The sequence below is a fragment of the Protomyctophum bolini genome, assembly GCF_963924005.1.
Source record: "Protomyctophum bolini genome assembly, chromosome: 21".
Taxonomy (NCBI): Eukaryota; Metazoa; Chordata; class Actinopteri; order Myctophiformes; family Myctophidae; genus Protomyctophum; species Protomyctophum bolini.
The window spans coordinates 6998855-7005728 of NC_137882.1; the positions used below are offsets into that span (position 1 = coordinate 6998855).

Here is a 6874-nt window from a genome sequence, read left to right on the forward strand (position 1 = left end):
CTATAGGGAACAGACCCACGCTAGCGTTTCATGCTGCTCAAAATACCTCAGGAGCACAGACACAGGAGCAGGGATGTGTATTTATGTACGGCTGGTGTTCACACAGTGCTGTCATCGCATGCATGGATCACTGAAATGTCCAGCTGTCCAGTGTGTGTGTGTTGTATGAGACGCAGATGTCCGCACACTCTTGTCAGCACTTAATGTAAATGAGGCACAGCTCCCATTGCATTAGTTGGTGAAAAGTAAGATAAGATAAAGATAAGATGCCGCACCGGTAGCTGAAATAACGCCCACTCAGGATGATTGAACACGTGGCAAAGCCGAGGAGGGAGAACCCATACTGATTTCAGAGTAAGCAAGTAAAATTGGAGACACACAGAATGAGCACAAACACATTTGGAACAGCAAAATAAAACTGCAGCTGATGAATGGGCTCTCTCTTCCAATGAGGAGGAACAAACAGTGATATTCTTTGTGTCAAACAAAACCAGTAATTTATAAATATGATATCCAGTGTGTACACTGAATCTATTGTTACGTCATTTAAACACATGCATACCTAACCTTCAAAAAACGCCTGCGCACGCACACACATGCGTGTGCGCGCACACACACACACACACGCGTGCACACATGCGTGCGTGCGCACACACACACACACAAACACACACATGCGTGCACACATGCGTGCACACACACACACACACACACACACACACACACACCCATTTTCTCACCCACACACATCTATATAAAGAGTGGATAGAAGCATCAGGGACCAATTGATACCATGATGCGAGGCACCAAACTGCACATCGGGAGCCGTTAGGGGTTCAGTGTCTTGGCTCAAGGACACTTCAACACTGAACCGGGGGGGGGGGGGGGGGGGGGGGGGTCGACCTCAGAAACGTTCCGATTCCCAAGCAGAAAGCTCAAAGAGAGATCAAATAAAATATATGTATCTGTAACAACAACATTTAATGTTGAATCATTCTTTAGACCTTCCAATCAACACTAAACACATTCACTGACTGACTTAGTCATTTGGATTCCATAGAGTTCAGTTCAACATGTCTTACTCTTGGCTTTCTTCTCCAAAGCATGATTGATTCATACTTCATTTTGTGTCTGTGTTGTTGCGCACCGGAAATTTGATTCTGTAAAGCAGGTTAGCTGGGGAGAACACATGCAGGGAAGGCTGTCAAATGAAGGAACAGATATACGGAGACGGTTCGGGTTGAACGGGAGGGCAGAGGGAAGCAAAGGATGTCAATCATGTTTCAAAGCTATGGTGTTTGGAACAGAGCTGCACAGGGCAGATAAGAAGGGTATTAACGTCAAAAAAGGAAGCTAGTTTGTGTACAGATGGACTACATTTTGATGATGTCAGTCAAATGAGAAAACATATCATCACTGTTGGGCATAAACCTTGCATCTCCATGTTTCAGTGGTGGCGTAGCCTCGGAAACCCAGACGTTTTAGTGGTGGTGCAATGCTGGGCAAAGTACTCAACCCCAGTACTTGAGTCAAAGTATAGAATCTATAGATACTCCTGGTCAAATATTACTCTTAAGGCTTACTGTACACTCAATTTTGTAAGTTTGGGTCCCAGGGGACAGGGGTCCTTGACTCCTTCCCTAGAAATGTGCTATGAATTAATACAGTTAAGTAAGTGAAAGATACATGAAAGTAAGTAAGCAACAGTACTTGGATTTTTTGAAAGGATCCATACTTTATTATACCGTCCACCATTGATCATGTGGTCATTGGTCATTTGTCGTCTGGTACTTACTGTGGAGTATTTTGGTAGTCAACACATCTAAGTGTCAGTGAATATGAGGTCCTATCATTCACAGGTCACAACGTCAGCACCCACTCTATGTGACACCAGAGACACCCTTCAAACACATACTACTGCAGTCTGCCAAGTCAACATGGAAGCCAGGGAAACCCCAAAGTACATTTACTCAAGTACTACTTAAGTACAATTTTAAAATGTTACACGTCGGCTATTCGACAATAGCCAATCTGCAATCCCATAACCTGTCATATTGTGACGTGTTGATTATCGCAATTTGATTTGAAGATTTTTTTTCTTGCAGCTCTAACATGATTGAGACGATTCCAACAATTAGGCAATAATAATTGTGATCAGGACAAATCATTACTATGCTTTCATGTGATTATGTAATAATTGTCCCAGTACTGCTGTGCGTACCACTGCTGACCCTGCATGTCCTCTCTTAACCTGTCCTCTGCTCACCTGGTCACACATCTACTAATCCCTGCTTTAATCTGACCTCTGACCTCTACCGGATTAACAGTCTGCACGACTAGTACCTGTACAACATGGACACATTCACACAATGGTGGACCAAGTACTGTACAAGGATCTACTTTACTGAACCATTTCCACAAAAACTTTTGTTTTAATGTCACAATCCCTTTAACAGGGTGGACGTTTTGTTGAGCGTTTGTGTCACTGACACCATTTTGATGTTTGACGTTTATGTGGATCAGGATTGGTGAACCAATCCGAATGCAGTCCAGTCGTGGTCTGGTTGGCCATTCAAAAATCAGGGAAAGTTGCTAGCAAAATTAATTCTGAATTGAGGATGGGAACTGAAGTTCAAAACAGGAATCGATAAATATTATATCTTCTTACATAGTACGGTAATTACACCAGGTTGATATAATTACGTGAGAACACTGAAGACACTACCTCCCCTGTTTTTGACCAATCAAGACACTACCTCCCCTGTTTTTGACCAATCAAGACACTACCTCCTCTGTTTTTGTCCAATCATACCTCCTCAATTTTGAGGGGCGCCGCCGCCATCCCCTCCTATGCCCAGCTTTCTGGGTTTGTGTAAACACAAACATCGGAGACAAAAGTAAAGACGGAAAAAGTGAGGACGCAAATTGTGATTGGGCATTTGCATAACGATTGTGCCACAGGGGAAACCCGTCATATTATGTGGCTGGTAGAGAGATGTCAGCCATTGCGCAATTCCACCTCTTGGACCTCTTAACCCATTCTGACCTGAGATCAGATTCATACGAGGTTTCCACTGGACACACACTGGTCTGATGAACCCATTCTGACCTGAAAAATGTCAGTCGTTCTTCGATTTTTACAAAAATAGCAGATCTACAAGCTATTAGCACGCCACCGAGTGGCGCGCTATTAGCTTATTTTTCAATAGCTAAAGCATAACATGATGCTATAACACCAAAATGGGTTCCCGTTCAGAATGGGTTAAGTCAAGGCAACTGGCCGGTTCCACTCGATGCACAAAGGTGCCCCTTTTTCACTTGAGCGCCTGCCCCTCTAAATGTCTGTGCACGCCACTGAGACACAGACGGAGTAGAACAAATGGTGGTATTTTATCATGAACATTTAGTGAGGACCAATTATATGAAGATAGGTTGAAAAGTGGTGACGTGGCATGGTCCTTTAACCCATTCTGACCTGAGATCAGATTCATACGAGGTTTCCACTGGACACACACTGGTCTGATGAACCCATTCTGACCTGAGATCAGATTCTAAAATGTCAGTCGTTCTTCGAATTTTTCAAAATAGCAGACCTACAAGCTCGTATCGCGCCACTCGGTGGCGCAATATGAGCTTGTAGATCTGCTATTTTTCAATAGGTAAAGCATAACATGATGCTAACACCAAAATGGTGTGCCCGGTCAGAATGGGTTAAGATGTGTCTATAATCTCTCTGCTGCTGCTGTGATGTACTCTGAGATGAGTGGGTAGCAGAGAGACCACAGCAGGGTGACTGGAGCTCTATGCATAACAGCATGTGGAGGTGGGTGTCTAGTGTGTGTGTGTATGTGTGACACGTGTGTGTGTGTGTGTGTGTGTGTGTGTGTGTGAGTGAGTGAGTGAGAGAGAGAGAGAGAGAGAGAAGTAGCCAACCACACATGCACCCACACACTCCCGTTAGGTTTGTTCAGTGGTTTTGTTTGAGCAGAGTTTCTGTACAATAAACAAGAGTGTGTGTGTGTGTGTGTGTGTGTGTGGACACTGGTCAGTCCGTGAGTGAAAGTGGTCGTCAGTACAAAGCCGGGCACGTTTAAATCAGCCGATTAAACAAGTCACACAGACTACATCCCACCCCCCCCACCCCCAGCACGCACACGCACACGCACACACACACACACACACACTCTCCCCCGTGGGTCAAAACGCCGACAGCTTAAAGGAATTAAAAGATTATAGAATCAAGTGATCCCCCGCTCCATCCTCGATATAGCTCATTACCTCAAACACCGACATCGACACACACTGACTGATGTGATAGACCTGTTCCAAGGACCACCATCTCATATTTACACACCGGCTGTAAATGGTCAATTCATTACAGTTACAGACCCATAAGGGTCCATTTGGCTCCATTTGTTACACAGATTCGTATAAGGGTCCATTTGTAGCCTATATGACTCTTGATGGTCCCTGGACCCCATGTTGAGAACCTCTGTGTTATAGACTGACTTGGATGTTAAAAACAGAGTTGGAATAAGTACTATAATAACTTGTAATCGCCGATCTGTAAACTCACAGTGTGGCATAATATATAATGCTTTGTGAACTTTGTGAAATTTTCGAATATCCGATGGGGATACTGTGTAGGTGTTTAATTTATGTTTTGTAATAATAATACAAATCTGTGAAAAGTGTTTGTTCAGGGGTCTCGCGCTGTCTCTTCATCTCTTTAGTTTAAACAGAAAATACATTTTCCAGTGGGTTGCCAATTTCCATCCATTTATCAGCTTCAGTTTCATAGTGTTCCAACACTTTGTTGAGTCACTTGTTTATCCGGTAAAATGTGTTTTTATGAAGAAACAGTCATAATCATATAGCAATGATTACTATTGCAGTATAAAAACTATTGTCCCTCTCAAAAGAATCACTTACTGAGGATTTCACAGTGTCATCGATCACAGTCAAGTACATGAATACACCGTTTACACTCACTGGAAGAAATGACAAACGTGATTAAACTAAATGACAGACACTATGAACAGAGAATTAATTAAAAGGAGACAATTAATGACTCACCGATTTGTGGGTTGCTTTCGAGGAGTGTGAACTGTGAAGCGGTGTGTGTGTGTGTGTGTGTGTGTGTGTGTGTGTGTGTGTGTAGATGGATAGGGTATCACTGTGTTGAGCGCGGTGTAGATGGATCCAGCATTACTGAGCCCGGAGAGAGCGTGTACTAAGGAGAACAGAGCAGGGTGGCTGAGAAAGGCTTACTCTCTCTCTCTCTCTCTCTCTCTCTCAAGTCGCTTGTAGAGCCATGTGCCATCCAGCAGCATACCACTGCCAAACAATGACGTTTCTCTCACACACACACACACACACACACGCGCACACACACACGCGAGTAAGCGTGCAGACACAGACACTCAAGGCCGTTTACAATAGTGCACTAAAACAAAACACTCAAACTGTGTGTGTGCGTGCGCGCGTGTGTGTGTGTGTGTGTGTGTGTGTGTGTGTGTGTGTGTGTGTGTGTGTGTGTGTGTGTGTGTGTGTGCGTGTGTGTGTGTTCAGCTGTCTCTTCAGTGACAGAAATGCAGACATGGATACTGACGTACAATTAGCGGGTGTCTCCTGTTCCATATTTAGCATCAAAGAGCCTCTGACAGTATCAATGTACCTCTGTGTCTTCATCAGTGATAACATAATAACCTACTGTATTATACTTCATCATACCTGATATGATTATAGTATTGAGTGTCCATATTCATTGATTCTATATGTAACCACCTAAACCCTCTAAACTATAGGGTCTTCCCTGTTACTTTGGACCCCCCCCTCAAATATGGATGCTGGAAATGACAAACGAGCAGCTTCCTTTCGGGAGGTGTAGTTCCACTTCCAGACTTATAGTCACATACTATAACAAAATACCTAAACAATAGGACGACAGTCAAGACGACAAACAACAGCGATATAGACATTATAGCCACCCTCCCTCTTTTGATTTTTAATGATGATATTGTTATACACCATACATCTAAATCTTCTATCACTCCTGTAGACGGCACATGCACAAACCGGTGTGCTCCCCCACTACAAGTTACCAACTTTGGAACATTTTTTTTGTTAAATTAAATTAAAAAGTGTTGAATATATAGTCTGATAGTGTTAGAGCGTTTGTAAGTCTCCCTTAAAACGGAAAATAAGTGTTCATGTTGCAATACCAATTTTATCCAATCAGGAAAGAGGACCCATACAGGATACAAAAGACTAGATCAAAATCGTTGAGCTTGTGCCGGCGATCATTTTAAACGCTCATCTAGGGATTGGTTATATTAATGGATTATTGTATTCAATTATTGATTATTGAAACAGGAGTTCAGCGTGTATCTACAGTAGACTATACGCTAGAGGAACCCTCACGTGTTGCTATGGAAACCTCTCTCAAAATTAAGCGTTTTCTAAAGATAGAAGGCAGAATGGCAGATACAATACAGTAGACGCGCACACACGAATGCACACACACACAGCCACGCACAGTGCTCACACACAGTGCTCACACACAGTGAGTGCTCACACACAGTGAGTGCTCACACACAGTGCTCACACACAGTGCTCACACACAGTGAGCACTGTGACCACGTTTTTTCTAAAGATAATTAATGGCAATTATCTTTTTACAATTTTGAACTTCGCATACTTATTTTGTGCTTGTCTATTGCTCACAACGTATCGCAATGTAAATATAGTGAGCTTGTAGATCGCCACTTTTGTGAGACGTATGATGAATTAGGGTAAAAGTATACATTTGAAATAGACATACTGTACAAATGGGAACAGATGCCACTCTTGATCTTAGCCAAAAGGCAGAATG

At 43.0% G+C, this 6874-nt stretch overlaps 1 protein-coding gene across 3 annotated transcripts in view; it reads right to left on the reverse strand.

Moving 5' to 3' along the window:
* LOC308336527 (palmdelphin-like) overlaps positions 1 to 5218 on the reverse strand; it is a 28804-nt gene extending 23586 nt beyond the window's left edge. For all 3 annotated transcript variants that reach the window (XM_080793895.1, XM_080793896.1, XM_080793894.1), the window contains exon 1: positions 5077 to 5218. The gene's annotated coding sequence lies outside the window, so the exon portion shown is untranslated. The remainder of the gene's footprint in view (positions 1 to 5076) is intronic.
* Between the last annotated feature and the right edge of the window lie 1656 nt (positions 5219 to 6874).